Below are 19,845 nucleotides of genomic sequence, written 5' to 3'. Positions count from 1 at the left end.
ATTTTAGTGACGAGGTAAACAGTGGGTACCCTGGATGCCAGGTACTCCGGAGATCACTTACGACGTCATATTCGTTTTCAGCGACCCCAAAAACCCCAGAGTAACAAAATTAAACTCATTTCCGCCGCTAAATGACGAGTTCTGAATTTTTCTATTGTCTGTTTGAGATGCACTTTAAGAATTCATTTTTTGTAACGCATAAAGTAACGCATAAATTCATTTTTTCGTAAACCGGCGACTTTAAGGAAAAATCCCGAAACAGGTCGATTTTTATTTTTAATTTCCGATTTTTTTCAATATATATCATACTAGTGACGTCATCCATCTGGGCGTGATATGACGTAATCGATGATTTTTTAAATGAGAATTGGAGTCATGTGATAGCTCAATTGAAAGGGTATTCAATTCTCTATTCACTAATGTAAACATTAACATAATTATTTATACAGGATGTTAAAAAAAAACATATAATTGAGACAAAACGAAGAATGTATGTAATTTATTTAATTCAAAATGCGTTTTACTACTGTCAGAAAACAGAAAAAAAATTTATTTCACAAATAAACATTGATTTTCGCTTAAACGAAATGTTCAAACTGGCAAGAGGCCGGTGGGTGGCAGCTTTAACATTGAATTTAAGCGAAAAACAATATGTATTTGTCAAATAAACATTTTTTTCCTGTTTTCTGACAAAATTAAAACGTATTTTTAATTAGATAAATTACATACATTCTTCTTTTTGTCTGAATTATTTTAATTAACCCGGCACTTGCCACGTGGGGTGCTACCAGCACCCCATAACACATTTTTATCAAATATTTGGTATTTCAAGATTGGTAACCGTGCTGTGCGTCATAGTAGCTTTCTATAATATTATATAGGTAGCATATATGTGTTAGCGTTTGAAGTGGTTATTTAGTGTCATGCTGAACTTATAGCTCTAAAGTCGAATTGGGGTGTCATCATCTGGCACTTAAGTTTTATTTTTTTTTGTATTTTTGATAAACAGGTCAAATTTACCATTTTTTATTGAAATAACTGATTTAAAATATTGATATAGACTCTATACTCACTAAATCTTAATTTTTTTAGATATTTTACTTAACTTCATTTATTATGGCTTGGTACTTGCTAATTTGCTTATAACACCTTTTTCATTTTATTTTTTAACTTTTATAAATTAGTGGCTAATAAGTTAATAAAATATGTTTTTTTATATTCTTGTGTTACTCAACACATTATTTTGTTTTTTAAACAAGTATATCACAGAAAATTTTTAAGGGGTGCTGTGAGCACCCCACGTGGCAGTTGACGCCTTGCAAAGCCACGTGGCAGGTGCCGGGTTAAAAAAATGTTTTTTGAACACCTTGTATAAATAATTATGTTAATGTTTATATTAGGGAATAGAGAATTGAACACCCTTTCAAATAAGCTATCACATGACCCCTATTCTCATTAAAAGAATCATCGATTACATCATCACGCCCAGATAGATGACGTCACTAGTATGATATATAATATGCCAAAAAATCGGAAATTACAAATAAAAATCGACCTGTTTCGGAATTTTCTTTAAAATCGTCGGTTTACGAAATAATGAATTTATGCGTTACTTTCTGGACGCACTGTATTATCGTACAACTAATAAAAGTCAATAAATATTTAAAACACCATCTATAAATGCTTATCTAAAATCCTTTAATATAATATATGGCGTTCAAAGAAGTCTCAATATTGTTGTCAAATACTTTTGTTCTTACAAACAATACGTTAAAAAATTGTGTAAAGTAGTATGACACCAGTAGAAAAGATTTAAAGTGTTTTCTACCAGTTTCTACTTTCCATTATTTATACATGCTTTCTACAGCCTGAAAGTTGGCAACTAGTAATACAATCGCACATCCATCGGATCAAGAGCAAACTTTAAACTGTCAACGCAACACTTGCGAATCTCGCTCACCGATGTCGCCACTTACCGTACTCCACTTGAATAGTAACGTTGGCGGAGGTAGGATGATGTACGCAAAAACGCGGCATACTTACTTGGCGCAGGGGAAACCGTGATCACGAAGGCGGATCCCCCAGGTTGAGGACCCTCCATTGCACTACGGTTGGTTTGACACCTGCGATGTTCCCTAAAGCGGAACACTCGGGCGTTTAATTTTTGGTAGTCGGGACTGGCGTGCGCGCGGTCCCGGTGTTATTCAAATTAACGCAATTTCTAATTTTTTAAAAAGTACATATAACATGTAATGATGTAAGATGTAATAAACATACATGTTATCTGTAATTGTAGTTTTGTTTATTTAAATAGAGGAAAATGTATGGATAGAATGGAGTATGGACATTATTTCAGTTTCCACATTTTAGTCGAGGAAATGAAGCAGGAAAAATGGCAAAACCTCGCAATTTTTTCGTCCAGCATCGATTTGTACAAAAATTTGGGATTGAGCTCATTTCACCCTCTTCTATATTGAGCCGTTTTACGCTTTTGTTTTTTAAGGGTGAAAATCACCCCTAATTGTAAAAAATTATAAAATAACATTTTAAACTTTAATATTGTCAACATTTGCTTCTCATTCAGGGCCGCGCCATCCACGTGTGCAATGTGTGCGGCGCACACAGGCGCCAGCTATTAAGGGGTGCCACTAGTTGTTACAAAAATTTTACGCAGGTCAAAACAACACTTACCTATTTGACTTGTTTACATGTGGAAAATATGACTTATCTATTTAACGCCCTTGCCACCCTGCATATCTTAACTTCAAAGGTAATACCTATTAGGTATTAATTCATACAATCTGCATAAACAAGAAAATGTAAAGACATGCAGCCACCGGTCCAGCAAAATTTATGCTTTAAAGCCATTGTACAAAAATTTAATAGAAATTTATTATGCTTTATGTGATAACACATTCGGATAAATTTGATCTTGATTCAAAATAGCAAGCTAGATTTTTAGGAGATAAAATATCAACATTTACATTCATATTATGCTCAGTCCACATATAGGTATATGGTATGAAGTTCTGATGAAAGTTAACTTTGATAGCAAAATTTTACAGTCAAAAACAATGAATAAATAAACAAAAACAGCCTGCCTTAAATGCTTTACAAGAGTAGGCGCAAAATTTCGCGCCAATGTGTTTTAAATTAATTCATGTTTTTCAAATTCTAAGACAACTAATAGGTATTTTTGAAAAATTCCAGAATGAAAGATTGCCTTATTACCAAGGGCCGAAAGCCGAAAGTCGTTGAAAACTTCTATAATGTTTATTTTAATAAGTTACAGTCGTGAAAAAAAAGAAAATTTAGTGTGATTTTTAATTTCAAATATCTCATTCAAATGAAACTTTTTGGTTCTTCTAAGCGACTTTTCATTCTGCGTTTAAATTTTTCAAAAATACTTATTAGTTTTCTCAGGATTCGAAAAAAATGAATGCATTTAAAAAGCATTGGCCCGATAATACATCAATGTATTGTCCATCTCGTTATTTAATTCAATAAGCAAAGTTGTGAAGATGAACTTTTTCAATAAATTTTCGTTTGTCCCAACATTTAGTCGTTAGGTTTTTAAATAATATAATATAATAGCTGTTCATCTAATTATAATGAATCCCATAAAAATATTCGCTTCCCATAAAAAATGAATTCATTTAAAACACACTGGAGCTCAATTTTGCGCCTACGTCCTTAACCCGGCACCTGCCACGTGGGGTGCTATCAGCACCCCATAACACATTTTTATCAACTATTTGGTATTTCAAGTTTGGTAACGGAGCTGTGTGTCATAGTAGCTTTCTATAATATTATATAGCATAGATGTGTTAGTGTTTGAAGTGGTTATTTAGTGTCATTCTGAACTTATAGCTCTAAAATCGAATTGGGGTGTCATCATCTGGCACTTTAAATTTAAAAATTTTTTTGTATTTTTGATAAACAAGTCAAATTTATATGTTTTATTGAAATAAATGATTTAAATTATTAATATATACTATATACTCACTAAATCTTAATTTTTTTAGATATTTTACTTGACTTCATTTATTATGGCTTGGTACTTGCTAGTTTGCATATGACACCTGTTTCATTTTATTTTTTAACTTTTATAACATATGAGTGGCTAATAAGTCAATAAAACATGTTTTTTTATATTCTTGTGTTACTCAACACATTATTTTGTTTTTTAAACAAGTAGATCACAGAAAATTTTTAAGGGGTGCTGTGAGCACCCCACGTGGCAGTTGGCGCCTTGCAAAGCCACGTGGCAGGTGCCGGGTTAAACAATCCTTGCTCTAGGTTCGGAGAGATACCTAGCAAATTTAATGATATTATTACTACAGCAAATGAAACTGCAAAGAGACTGGATGTGAAGCCCAGTTTTCAACCAGCCACACAGTTGGTGTCGGAATAAAAGCAGACAGTTCGATTATGAATATAAAGACGAACCGATTTTGGATTTAAATATATGCCATACAAAGTTCATCTCTTTTTATTGTGTTCTCGACCAATTTTAGTAAATGAAAGATTCATATTGGAAAATCATGTTTATTCTTTCAAATTTTTATATAATTCGAACGATAGTACACAAAACTCATAATTAAAACTTTTGTGTAGAAATTTGTAAAAAAATGAGATTTAATGATCATTTAATGATCATCTAGATATAGGGGAAGAAGATTTGTTTGAAGAAATTATACAGCCTTTGTTAAAAGAATTAAATAATGATATTTGAAAAATTTTAAGATTTTATATTTTTAAACAAATTTACTGCAGTTTACCCAAACTTAACAATAGCTCTTCGCATTCTGCTCAATCTGCCCATATCTCTATCTGCTATCAAAATCTACCATCTCTATAGAGTCGTCAGTATTAAATCAAATTGATATTCACCACAACGCGAAAAGCTAATTTTTTATAAAATAGAAGTATTTCATGTTTTCCGACCTATATCTTTAGGTTTTTATGCTGTTACGCCAAACGAAAGATTTATTTTCAGTTAATTATTATAACTTAATTTATTTTCCTGTTGAACGTGTAAGAATTTTTAGTTATTTTTTTGGTTACAATAAATAATTGCTCATTTTGGGAGCCATTAAAGGTTTGGACACAGGCGCTACCACATGCTGGCGCGGCACTGTTCTCATTAGTTACATAATGATTGTTTTGTGCTTTAAGATATAATATTTCAACCCTTAAAACCACCCTTGTTGGAGCTATATATGAAAAAGTTACTTATTCTAAAAGAATAATTTCGGCTTGCATCAATTTACATAAAAATTTGGGGTTAGGATCATCTTACCCTGTACTTCATATTCTATATCATGCTAAAGGACATTGATTATTTTTAGGGGTGTAAACTACCCTTATTGTCAAAAATTATATAAAAACATTGTAAACTTTAATATAGGTAAAATTTGGTTTTGACTGGTTAAATAATGTTTGTTTTATGCTTTAGAAAATAATATCATAATATTTCAACCCTTAAAAACCACCCTTAATAACATTGCAATTTTTATAAGTAGACAATTTAATAGATCTATACAGAAAAAAAGTAGAATTAAAGAATTACAAAAACATTTATTTACACAAAAATACAAATGTACAAATATATAAAAATACACATACAAATAGTTTTTTAGTCAGCCAGTATACAAACCGGCTTTGCGGTATTATATAGGTACATTGAAAATGCTCTATAAGGGGACTATTCGAATTTTTCGAAAAAAAAAAATTAGTTTTATAAACATAGCTCCTTCATTTTTGGCGATAAAAAGTTTTTTCAATAATAGTTTTGTAGGATTTTTGAAGAGTAATAAGACAGTGTAAATTAAATTCCGTAAGATCATTTAATTTTTAATTGAGGTGGGTTTAAAGGGCTCGAACAAGGGGATGTTTGCTCGTAAATAGATGTTTTGAACAGCTATATCTCGCTAACTCTTCACTGTAGTGGAAATATATGTATAAGGAAATTTTAGCTATTAAAAAAGCTACAATTTAGTAATCTATCATTTTTTTCGTATCTCCAGTATTTTCGGAAATATTTTGAAGAAAATTATAAAAAATGCAAAATTGTAAAAAATAAATATTTTCTTTAAACTCCAATTTTTCTAAAATTAGGCCTTTTAAATAGGTCAAACTTCTTGGGTGTATTAATAATATAAATATAAAAGGAATTACAGAAAGGCGAAGACCAAATTTCAGTTACAAGCGTAGTTAGGGGGTTGTTTTCACTGTTTTTTTTTTTCGTAGAGAAAAATAGGTACCAACTTTTTTTTGATCATAAGTTGCTCAATTTTTACGCTAGAAACTTTTTATTATATTTTTTTAAAAGATCGTATCGTATGCTTGAAAAAACATCATAAAAGTTTTCCTGGAAAAATTCAAAGTTTTCCCGTTATTTGGCTTTGATTATTTCCAATTATGCATTTGACGAAAAAAGCTAACTTTAACATGCCGTATCTCGGTTTGTATTGGTCATAAAAATATTATAGAAGAACAGTTTCATTTGTGTTACTAAAAGATACAATTTTGATATCTATAGTTTTTTTGATTAAATGCATATTTTTCGAGTTATTCTCAAAAAACCATCTAAGAAAGTCGATTCTTCCGTCGAAAAACTATTACTTTAAACCACGAATAACTCGAAAAATATTAGTTTTACGAAGAAAATGTAAAAAACGTTTTTTTCTTAAAATTACTTTTTACATCGATTTACATGGTTAAAATGTAATAAAAAACTCCCACCCCCGAGATGGGGTGGCAACCACCCCCAAGGTTTTAGCGTACAGCGGCATGATATAGAAAATGATCCTTGGACTATTCCCTACCTTTTGTGAAAATTTCAAGTAAATCCATGCTGGACGAAAAAATTGCGAGCCAAAATGCTTCATTTCCTCGACTATTTTCACTCTTGTTTTTTTTTTCCTTATTTATACCACGAAAGTAGAAGTTCCATCCATTGTGTGTTATTTTTCTCTTACAAAAATAAAAAAGATAAGATTTTCTGTCAATAAAAACTAACTTTTAATTATTAACAACATAACTTTATATACATTATAAATAATGTAATAATAGTAACCTGGCTACTGGGTACAAAAATGTAGAACTCTGAAAATTGAAGCCGATTTTTTACTGTTAGTGCGCGTGTTGTCCGATAGGACAACACGCGCAACAAATAAGGGGGCAAAAAATGTAAAACAGTGTTTGAAATAGTGATGTAACGAATATTCGTATTCGCATTCCCGAATATCCGCATCTTTTGTATATTCGCATTCGCAAAATTTGTGCGAATGTTTTGCGAATATGAATATCAGAGAAAAAATAATTTGAAAACAATGTTAGATTAATAAAATCAAAATCTATTCTCTTTCTCATCTTTTTTTTATTAAAAAAAGGTAACTTAACCTCGTATAATCAGATTATCAGCCTTCACGATGTTTTATTATTTGGTATAATAATTAACATTGATATGACCCAAGATAGAATTGTGTGGAGAAATACAATTAGGAAAGCCGACCCCGCATAGGGATAAGCCAAAGAGAATGATGAATGTAATAAAGCTTAAGATTCAGATTGATTTACACTAAATATCAATTAATTTCTCATTATAAATTTAGAAAACATTTTCAAAAATAGAAACAAATTTAAAAAAAGAATGTGTGTACTTTGTACGCACGCGCACGTAAGAAGTTATACTTCTATTATATGATTTCTTAAAAATAAATATACTTTAAAAAGTTTGTTTTAATATTTTTTAAACACCAAACTAATTTTGTGCTTACCGCTTTCAAAAAAATAAAAAAAGAATGTGTGTGTGTACTTTGTACGCACGTAAGAAGTTATACTTCTACTACATATTATGTGATTTTTAAGGCAATACCAAAAATTTTAAAAAATAAAAGAATAAAACGCGCACAAACACATTGAAAAATGCCACAAAGAAAAAATGATTTCTGAACGATAATAATTGTTGACGAAAATTTTAAATACGCATTTTCTGAAAAAAAAATTATATAACAAATATATGTACTTACAATCATAAAATGCATAAAAAAATAAAAAATAAAAACTTGCAACGGGAATCGAACCCGTGAATTTCGGGGCGTTTTGATTCATAATCGAAGCCTAGACTCACTCGTCCAATTCCACATTATTTGTCATGTGGAAAAATAGGGTAACTGAACGTTTTACTGTTTGACAGTTGTTTTGAATATAATTAAATTATGTAGTTTAAATTTTGTGGAAGAAAATATTGAAATATAAAAAAACAGTAAGAAAACAATATATTAGATGAAGATTGGTAGAACTTTTGTTGGTAATCAAATTAAGTATGTAAATCAAAGCATTACATACCTACTAGATAAATAAATCTACGCCAAAAAATCATAATTTAAAAATAAAAATCGGACCTAATTTGGGATTTCTCTCTAAAATCCCCATTCTTTAGAAAATAAATGTACAGTAGAGCGTCGATTATCCGAACGTCGATCAACCGAACGACCGCTTATTCGAACTATCGACTCCCGCGTCCCGCACTCGAATACCGAGCAAGCGTTAGTAATTGACGCTTAAAATATCTTCAATTTTCTTCGATATTGTATCCAAAAATAATTAGGTTGTTGCAAAGACTGCACTTTTTTGTTTAGTTGCTTGTTGTCATTATCAAGATATAAATAAATATGTAGGTATATAAATATGGCTTTTATTCACTTGTGGATAAATATGTATGACTATAAATATGTATCAATATATTGTAGTTCGATTATCCGAACAAATCGGTTTTCCGAACACCTATGTCCCCCAATTAGTTCGGATAATCGACGCTCTACTGTATTTCAACCCAATCCAAATGTATAATTACTAATTACAATATGATTATAATAAAAACTACTTACCAAATTAGAATGAGTTTTCCTTGTCCAAAATAGTCCAAAAGTCCAAAAATATAGGTATATGAAAACTATTTAAAAAGGCAGTATAACTGGTATAACTATTAACTAACTTTTGTTTGTTTTTTCTTTTCACACAAATTTTAAAACGCAACAACCATAAATAATCAAACTACAGCTGTACCACAGCCGCCATATTGAATAATTTTTCACATGTCATTTGAACATCCAATCAGAACAAAGTTATAATGCGCATGCGCCGGGATCATAGGTTTTAACATATAAAAAATCACCCTCATATCGCCGGTAAAGAAGTATAACTTCAAAAAAAGTATAGGATTGCTCCGGATTCGACCTCAAGACCTCTCGATCTCTAGCCGAATGCTATACCAAATACGCTACGAGGACTATGTGTCTGTATCGGTTCGGACGTACCTAATGACAATTCACGGTAACAAACAGACAAGGTGAAGTATAATAAATATACAATAAAATGTTTTAATAATACTCATCTTACTCCTGAGGTAGACAAATCCAAATACACAAAAATTATAATAAATACCTATATTTACTAAAAACACTAATATATTCTTTTCACACCTTTTCTTGCACTGATATATTTATACATAACTTGAAAGATTTAGCAACTAAACGCCATACTGTCTGTGTGCGCATGCGCGCAGTATTATGAAATTTTACTCTCAATCTCGTCTAAAGAAGTATAACTTCACAAACTGAACATTTGCATCCGCATTCGCGAATGTCGTTATTAGATATTCGCATTCGCATTCGTATTCGGGAATGTTCAAAAAACGACATCCGTTACATCACTATTTTTTTTTCATAGTTTGAAACACTTCAACTGATATAAATCTGCTCCCGGACTCCCGGAAGAATTGAATATTGTCTAAAATTCAAGGATTGTATCCTTTTTAAATATGTATGTGTGGATTAGTGGATTTATTATTAGGAAATTGTTCCCAAACAAGTCAATGTTTATATTATTTCTTCTTCTTCTAAATCAAACAAGACTTGTTAGTCTCTGGCACTTGGTCACAAGGCCTTTGTACCATACCTTGTTTTTCCTTAAACTCTAGTTCTGTGGCCTCAACGAAGTTGAGTTCACGTTTTCTTATTGGTAGTTTTAGGATCTCTTTTAAGTTGACCAGTGAATTTCTTGCCTCACATCACTTAGCACATTGCAATTTACAGTGACATAGCATAAAATGTGTTTTCGGCAGGTTTTTTTTCCTTTTCATACTTTTCTGCACCATGGTTCATTCATTGCACACCCTGTATAAATAATTATGTTAACGTTTATATTACTGAATAGAGAATTAAATAACCTTTCAAATGAGCTCTCACGCGACCCCTACTCTCATTTAAAAAATCATCGATTACGTCATCACGCCCAGATGGATGACGTCACTAGTATTATATATAAATATGCCAAAAAGTCCTATTTTAAAAATGAAAATCGACCTGTCTGAGGATTTCTCTTCAAATTTGCCCATTCTCGAGATAATGAATTTATGCAAACTCAAACGTCTTCACTTATACTACAGTATCGCGCCCGCTTGGTTAGCAATTAAAAAACAAGGGGGTTTTCGATATTGTATTGCAAAAAACTCTTCGGGATTTCATCAATCGATGTTTAAAGAATATCTACCTATTTACCTTGGCAACATTGAAATTTTCAGTTAAATGTCTGATTCAGGGTTAAAAATGGCCGATTTCGCAATTTTAAATTTTTAATTGCTTATGTGTCAAAAACTATTAACCTAAGAGAAAAGTCACTAAAGAACTTTTCTGTTTGGAATTATTCAAAAAACCTAAAAAACTTTGTTCGATGCAATAAAAATAATTTTAGGAAAAACCCTAATTTTTTCTCTTTTCCCTCACCTGGCAAGGTCTTATATTATGCTGTTCAGAATCGCCTGTCATTGTACACATTTCTTCTAAATGACTTACTCAAACACATACTTAAATTTAAACTTTACAGGAGAAAGTTTATTTTTCCCCTAAACTATGCACTTTTCGATTCACCTGGTAGATACACGTGCAGGGCTGATGCCTGCCAGGAGTGACAGGTCATGGTTTTTAGCCTTGGTGTGCTATGAATTATCACTTATCACTATACAAATTTTTACTTTTTATTTACAAGTTTAACGGTAACAGTTTACAAATTTTGCCCCATTAATAAATTTTTTAAATCACTTTAGTACATATTTAATAGAGGTTTTTCTCTTGAAAGTTGATACTGAAATAAACGTTCTTATTTATTATGTTTTTATTTTCTTAAAATGTATTTATTTTAATATTTGTAATTTTATTGATTTTTATGTCGTTGTGATTACTCTAATCTGTTAGTAGATGGCGCTAGTAGCTTACTGCACAGATGACCGTATGTTTGGTTCGGTTGGAGGTCAGGTTGTGCGGCAAAAAGCATACTTACCTGGCGTAGGGGTTACCGTGATCAACAAGGCGGTTCCCCCAGGGTGAGGCCCCTCCATTGCACATCGGTTGGGCTGACCCCTGCGATTATCCCTAATGCGGATAACTCGGGCGCGTAATTTTTGGTAGTCGGGACTGCGTACGCGCTGTCCCGGTGTTAAATAATCAAAACATAATTTTTATTTAAGTTCTTTAAAACTTCGTAATATGTAATTTAATTATAAATTAATCTAAGCGCCATATACACGAAAATTCTAGAGTGCTATGTATTAAGAGTATAAGCACAGGTATAAGTCAAAAATGAAAATTTTTTATTAGGACTTTTCAAAGTCTTATTTACCTTTATCACTGATGAAATAACTATTACAACTAAATATCAAAATGGTGACGAAATATGATTAATAAATTAGTAGTTAACTATTTTACTTTCTACTTTGGTAATATATATAATTATATAATTCAAAATATATAAAAATCCCGAAAAATCTATTTTATGACATACTCTTAGTACATAGCACGTTAGAATTGTGAAAGTATCCGAAGTAAGAAATTAATATTTCATTAATAGAACGTTAAAATGATTAGCAAAATCTTTAAAAAATCGATTACAATTTAATTACTCTTTTGCGTTGTAAATATTAAGCGATAACAATTAAATAATAAATTTAAAAATTACCGGTGAAAGTTTCATTAGTAATCCGCTAGGAGCGACACCAGCGAAGCTCAGAGCATATAGATATAGGTCTGGATCCCGCGTATGGAAAAAAAGTTGATTAATAGCAAGCTGAAAATTTGTTAATAGCTTAAGGGTGTCTAGTCGGACAAACTTTGATATATAGGAACACTGGAACAGGGAAGTTTTAATTGTGGAACAGGTTAAAAATTTGGAACGGTCAGACCACGAAAACGGCACATGTATTTTGTCCGACAGAACTTCCAATTGATTTGTTACCCTTTCATTAAACTCTCATGCAAAAATCAGGCTGCTATTTATCACCAAATGGGAATTATAATGAGTGGAACACGTAGAATATGTCAAATGACAGGAATTATGACAGGTGATAAATAGCAGTCTGATTTTTGCATAAGAGTTTAATGAAAGGGTAACAAATCAATTGGAAGTTCTCTCGGACAAAATACATATGACGTTTTCGTGGCCTGACTTTTCCAAATTTTTAACCTGTTCCACAATTAAAACTTCCCCTGTTCCAGTGTTCTCATATATCAAACTTTGTCCGACTAGACACCCTTAAACTATTAACAAATTTTCAGCATGCTATTAATCCATTTTTTATTTCATACGCGTGGTCCAGACCTAGTAGGTACATTTAAACATTTTCCAAATAGGTAGGTACCTATAAAATTTTTTATTACAATACTGAAACATTTACGATTACGTATCTGTTGCTTTTAAAAACTATTTAAAAAGTCACTACAATTATAAACTTGCTTTTGTATCTGTCCTCACAACAATAAAAACTAATATCTAATATACACAACATTTGTTTACCCATGACCGACAATTGAACAATTATTGACAGACTGACAGATCATTGTAATTACCCAATCAGATGAGCCTGTATAACGTTTCAGCTGCGCCCAGGACCAAGTATAACTTCAAAAAGGAAAAAAGGCCGTTGTTTGACACTAAATTGTTTATAAATAAAAATGGCCGGCAGATCCTACGCAGGAAATAGTTACAATTTGTTCTGTCTAGGTATTACCTGTCGAAAAAACGCTTCAGTATCCGTTGAAGTGTCATGGAAAAACTTTATTACTCTGAACTAATACCTAAGCCAATTTTGTGGCTTATTCCCAACTAAAATAATAAATTGTATATAGGGTATAATCAAAAATCAAATAATCAAACAAGGTATAATGCAAAATTGCAATATTTGTAATCGCTTTACCTTTGATAATTTGAAACATTGAAACACTTTGTATTTTGTATTGTTTGCGTATATTTTCGTGTAATATGTTCTTTATCTATAAATTGTATTTAGGTATATCTATTTACCGGTCACTCGCCGGTAAAGAAGAGAGCTTCTTTGTTTACGGTTCTTTACAATGTCTATTCACCCTTGGCTTGAAAAAACTGAATCTGTTTTAAAACAACGAGTCTCAATTCAAATCTGTTGTTCAGGGGCGTCATTTGATAGGGGGCAGGGGGGGCATTTGCCCCCCTGACCCTGAAAATGACTGAAATTTACAAAAAATAGATCAATTTTGTATTATGTTTGCATATAAATGTATTGTATATATAATGCTTGCCCCCCCCCCCTATTAAAATTTCAAATGACGCTCCTGCTGTTGTTTGACTTTGGATTATTAGAGTTTATTAGATTTATTATTATTATCTATATTTGAGTGTTATACACTGAACTTATGAGTTCCTAAGATTGTATTATGCAATTTGCAATTTATTTAAATCTTGCAATATATAGGGTGTTTCATTAATAATTAGAAATATTTTAATTGTAGATTCCTGGGCTCAAAATATGTATTAAGATTTAACTCAAATCACCTAGTCTGAAAATGCTTCTTACAGAAGTTAGAGCTCTTTGAAAAAGGCATCTATCTTGTAATTAGTTTTTTTAAATACCCCCAAAACGCTTCTATTCTGAGAAACCAAAACTGGTACGCCTATTTATCTTCCTTTTTTATCTTTAACTTTTTGACACTGGATTATTAAAGTGTGAGGCATTCTAGTAATAAAAGTTACTCTTGCTTTAAGTCGGTAGAATACACCGTTTTCTAGAAATGTCGATTTGAAAATTTTGTGTTTTTTTAATTTGAAAAAAAAAATAAAAAAAAAACTATGAAAATAATAAACGAAAACTGGTACGTTTATTCCAGAGATGAATCGATCTCATCAATTGCGAATTTCTAGTACCGGTCATATGCGTGCGTTTTGAGTAGGTCAACGGTTATTTTATCGCATTATTTTTTGTGTCTTTAATTTTGAAAAATTTTTGACACTAGATTATTAAATTATGAGGTATTCTAGTACTAAAAGTTACTCTTGCTTTAGGTCGGTAAAATACACCGTTTTTTTGAAAAAAATTTTAAATTTTGATCAAATTCAAAAAACGAAAAAATTTCAAATGGATTTTTTTAGAAAACGGTGTATCCTAGCGACTTAAAGTAAGAGTAACTTTTAGTACTAGAATACCATATAATTTAATAATCCAGTGTCAAAAATGCTTAAAAGTTAAAGACAAAAAAGTTATGAGATAAAATAACCGTTGCCCTAGCCAAAGAGGATGCATATGACCGGTACTAGAAACTTGCAATTTATGAAATAGATTTATCTCTGGAAGATAAATAGCCGTACCAGTTTTAGTTTTTCTAAATAGATGTGTTCTAGAGGTATTTCAAAAAAACTAATTAAAAGGCACCGTCTTCAAAGAGCTCCAGCTCCCATAGGAAGCCTTTTCGGAGTAGATGATTTAGGTTAAACCGTAATATTTTGAGCCCGGAAATCTACAGTTAAAATATTTCCAATTATTAATGAAACACTCTGTGTTGTTTTGTTTTATTTCATTATCTTTTATTTTGTAATAATTTGTGTAATTTCAGTAAACTGTATTTGTTGTTGTTTTTTTCCTACTCTTTTTACCTACGCTTTGTCTTTGTCCATAAAATTGTAAAATTTTCAGTGACAATAAAGTATATTTCTATTCTATTCTATACACGCGTTTTTGCTGCTTTTTCCCATATCAGTCGTGGAAAAGGGCCCCATGACAAACTTTGGTAGGGGGCCCCTGTGGGGCTAGCTACGCCACTGGTACATTTACTTTGCTACTGCAATATTTAATTACACATTGAACAAGTCTAAAAATAGCTCTTTTAATACTCTTTTTAACTTTTGCTTCTGATGCAATATTTACCGAATATTTTCTGACAGAAACGCCAACATTGCTGTCAATTAAATATTTTATGGAACTGCAAATAAATATTACAAGAATTAAGTTTTAATATTCCTCTGTTTGTTTAATTTATCGTATTTGTTTTTAGAGCATATTTTATAAATTGTGTCTATCTGAATAAAATTGTTTAAATTCCATTATTGATTTATATCTTTCTGCATACTCATATCTGTTAGTAGATGGCGCTAGTAGTTTACTGCACAGATGACCGTATGTTTGGTTCAGTTGGAGGTCAGGTTGTGCGGCCAAAAGCATACTTACCTGGCGTAGGGGTTACCGTGATCAACAAGGCGGTTCCCCCAGGGTGAGGCCCCTCCATTGCACATCGGTTGGGCTGACCCCTGCGATTATCCCTAATGCGGATAACTCGGGCGCGTAATTTTTGGTAGTCGGGACTGCGTACGCGCTGTCCCGGTGTTAAATAATCCAAACATAAATACAATGAAAAACAAAGTATAGGAGGAATTTTATAATTTATAATGTATTCCTCCTATAATGTGGCAGACAAATATTTATATTTTAGAACTTCCACAAATTTTTCAACACGAAGAACGAAGACATAATATACTGTGGCAAAGACAAATATGTAAATCTGATTATGTATTATCTGATCTGTCACTTTCAATATGAGATTGAGATTATGAAATATATCGCTTTTAGTTTATTTATATTTAATGGCATTTAATGCATACACAACACATACAACAGAGAGTGAGAGTAGACAGAAGATGATTTCTTTATAACTTTTTCTATTAATATTTTATCCACTAGTGCAGACAGGCAGGGAATGGACATCTTTAAGACATTTAGGCAGGGCCGCCGCTAAAGTGTTGGCCGCCCGTGTGCAACTTAATATTTGCCGCCCCGCTTTCAACACTTTAGTCGTTTCAACATAGGTACATACTCTAGTATTTAAAGAAATGTGCAGGAGATACATCGTAACCGTAACGGGTGTATGATAAATAATTGCTCTGATCTCGACGTTACTTTTAGACCTGGATCCCGCGTACCAAAAAAACTTGATTAATAGCAAGCTGAAAATTTGTTAATAGATTAACGGTGTCTAGTCGGATAAACTTTGATGTATGGGAACACTGGAACAGGGGAAGTTTTAATTGTGGAACAGGTTAAAAATTTGGAACGTCAGACTACGAAAACGTTCCATGTATTTTGTCGGACATAACTTCCAATTGATTTGTTACCATTTCATTAAACTCTCATGCAAAAATCAGGCTGGTGTCTTTGACCAACTGGGCGTTTTAATGAGTGAAACACGAAGACCATGTCAAATGACAGGAATCATGTTGGTTAGTAATAGCAGTCTTATTTTTGCATGAGAGTTTAATGAAAGGGTAACAAATCAATTGGATGTGCTGTCCGACAAAATACATGGGACGTTTTCGTAATCTGACGTTCCAAATTTTTAAACTGTTCCACAATTAAAACTTCCCCTGTTCCAGTGTTCCCGTACATCAAAATTTGCACGACTAGACACCGTTAAGCTATTAACAAATTTTCAGCTTGCTATTAATCGACTTTTTTTTGGCACGCGGGATCCAGGCCTATTTGAAATACAGTAGTATGCAAAAGAAACGGGCACACTACTATATATATCTATTACAAACAAAATCGTTTATTAAAAGCGTGTCTAAAATCATAAAATTCTCAACTTATACTGAACTATAACCCATCTATAACCATACATAAGCATAAAGGAGCAATATTATAACAGAGCAACCATCGAGTAATAAAAAAGATTTTTTTAAACCATCGAGTATTAAAAAAGACTTTTTTATTACTCAACGAGAGCAACTTAACAAACACTTATCTAAATTCTCCGAAAGTATCCTATTGTCGTGTCGTACTCTCTTAACAAATCATAAATGTTCAGAATTGGAAAAATTCGCATATGGACCACGTAGATAAAAATATCGTTAAAGTTCAAAAACCGCCAGCCACTTTGAATTAAAAAGCATTCCCGGAACTACTTTATGACTACAGTTGCAAAGGGGCAGTTCATATATGTAATAAATAACATTTTCTGGCATTTTTGTTTAGATTGTTTGGAATATTAGAATTTATAGAAATATCTGAATCATTACTATTTGTTTTTTGAATTTATTTTCGTTTAAAAAAAATTATCATCAGTGTTTGGCCGCCCCTATAATCGGCCGCCCGTGTGCGATGCACACATGGTAGCGGCGGCCCTGCATTTAAGGTGATACAGTAGCGATCAACAGGTAGCCAAAACGCGTTCCAAGATTGCGGCTATAATTTTGAATATTTTTTCGAGATATTTGGCACACGTATTCGTAATATAATAAAGAGTGGCGGTAAAGAGCCCAATTTTAAAAATATATTAATATGTGGAAATTACTCTGTAATTAAATACAATATTAAAAAAATGAGCCTGTACCGCCATTAAGAAGAACAAAAAAATACACTTTCTTCAAATAAACTTTTTTATCCGATGCCAAGATTTTGTGTCATTTTGGAACTACTAATGAAATAAAAAATTTTAGTAGTTCCAAAATGACACAAAATCTAGGCATCGGATAAAAAAGTTTATTTGAAGAAAGTGTATTTTTTTGTTTTTCTTAATGGCGGTACAGGCTCGTTTTTTTAATATTGTATTTAATTACAGAGTAATTTCCACATATTAATATATTTTTCAAATTGGGCTCTGTACCGCCATTCTTTATTATATTACGAATACGTGTGCCAAATATCTCGAAAAAATATTCAAAATTACAGCCGCAATCTTGGAACGCGTTTTCGCTACCTGTTGATCGCTACTGTTTCCTCTTAAGGCAGTGTACTTGTGTACTAACAAAAAAAAATACACACTTTCTGTAAATATGTGCCGTTCTTAAATCGTTGAAATCAAAACGCGTTTAATTGAAACGAACCGTTCACGAAAAATCGTCACCTTTCCGAAATTTCGTTCCGATCTTTATACCGTTCTTATTTATTTCACATATACAGGGTGTCCAAAAACTCTACCGACAAACGAAGACTGGAGATTCCTCAGAAAATTTTAAGACAATTTAACCAAATTCACCTACTCCGAAAATGCTTCCTAAGGGAGCTAGAGCTCTATGAAGGTGGTGTCTTGTCATTAGTTTTTCTTAAATACCTCCAGAACGCTTCCAGTTAGAAAAACGAAAATTTTCTGAACATATTAGTCTACCAGAGATAACTCGATTCGATCCATTGTGAATTTCTAGTACCAGTCATAGGCGTCCGTTTTGGGTGGGGCAACGGTTATTTTATCGCATAACTTTTTTGTCTTTAACTTTGAAGCAGTTTTGATACTAGATTATTAAATTGTAAGGTATTTTAGTACTAAAAAGTACTCTTGCTTTAAGTCGATAGGACACACCGTTTTCTAGAAAAATCGATTTGAAAATTTTTCGTTTCCTGAACTTAAAAAAAAAAATAAAAATTAAAAAAAACGGTGTATTTTATCAACTTAAAGCGAGAGTAACTTTTAATACTAGAGTACCTCATAATTTAATAATCTATAGTGTCAAAAATTATTAAAAATTGAAGACAAAAAAGTTATGCGATAAAATAACCGTTGACCTACCCAAAACGGACGCATATGACCGGCACTAGAGCAATTCGCAATTAATGAAATCGATTCATCTGTAGAATTTAAATAAAATTACCAGTTTTCTTTTTCCTAAATAGTCTTTTTTGATATTAAAAAACGAAAAATTTTAAAATCGATTTTTCTAGAAAACGGTGTATCCTATCGACTTAAACTAAGAGTACCTTTTAGTACTATAATACCTTACATTTACATTTTAATAATCGAGACTCAATGCTTAAAAATTAAAAACAAAAAAGTTATGCGATAAATATAACTGTTCCCCTACCTAAAACGGACGCCTGTGACCGGTACTAGAAATTTGCAATGGATGGAATCGATTTATCTCTTGAAGATAAGTATGTGTATTAATTTTCGTTTTTCTAATTATAAGCGTTCTGCAGATATTTAAGAAAAACCAATTACCAGACGCCATCTTCAAATAGCTCTAGCTCCTTTAGGAAGCATTTTCGGACTACATAAATTGGTTAAATAATCTTAAAATTACCTGAGGAATCTCCTGTATTCGTTTGTCGGTAGAGTTTCTGGACACCCTGTATATTGGGTTTTAATGGAAACGGTAACTTACTTTTCTCTACAACCACTATTCAAAATGCACTTTTCTGCACAGTTTTATGTTAACAAACTTGATCTTTTCTCACAGTATGAAATATACATTAGTGTGCAGAAAAGTGACGTTTCTGTGCCGGAAAGTTCTTTTCTGCACAGCAGTGGCGTAGCTAGCCCCACAGGGGCCCCCTATCAAAGTTTGTCAAGGGGCCCTTTTCCACGACTGATATGGGATAGTGCTAAAAAAATGTTCAACAGAAACAGCAAAAATGCGTGTATAGAATAGAAGAGAAATATACGTTATTGTCACTGACAATTTTACAATTTTATGGACAACGCGTAGGTACAAAGAATAAAAAAAAACAACAAATACAGTTTACTGAAATTACACAAATCGTTAATATTATTA

At 31.9% G+C, this 19,845-nt stretch overlaps 3 non-coding genes across 3 annotated transcripts; all 3 read left to right on the top strand.

The window, feature by feature from the left end:
- The first annotated feature begins 2,035 nt into the window (after positions 1-2,035).
- Positions 2,036-2,198, top strand: LOC114325654 (U1 spliceosomal RNA). Its single transcript, XR_003651712.2, has one exon. It is a non-coding gene; the product is annotated as a U1 spliceosomal RNA (small nuclear RNA).
- A 9,140-nt stretch (positions 2,199-11,338) lies between these two features.
- On the top strand, positions 11,339-11,501 carry LOC114325652 (U1 spliceosomal RNA). The gene has a single exon (XR_003651710.2). It is a non-coding gene; the product is annotated as a U1 spliceosomal RNA (small nuclear RNA).
- Positions 11,502-15,527: 4,026 nt separating this feature from the next.
- LOC114325653 (U1 spliceosomal RNA) lies at positions 15,528-15,690 on the top strand. Its single transcript, XR_003651711.2, has one exon. It is a non-coding gene; the product is annotated as a U1 spliceosomal RNA (small nuclear RNA).
- Positions 15,691-19,845: the final 4,155 nt, after the last annotated feature.

The sequence above is a fragment of the Diabrotica virgifera genome, chromosome 8, assembly GCF_917563875.1.
Source record: "Diabrotica virgifera virgifera chromosome 8, PGI_DIABVI_V3a".
In the NCBI taxonomy this organism is placed as follows: Eukaryota; Metazoa; Arthropoda; class Insecta; order Coleoptera; family Chrysomelidae; genus Diabrotica; species Diabrotica virgifera.
The sequence above is the reverse complement of the archived record's forward strand: the minus strand, read 5'-3'. Positions and strand labels throughout refer to the sequence as shown.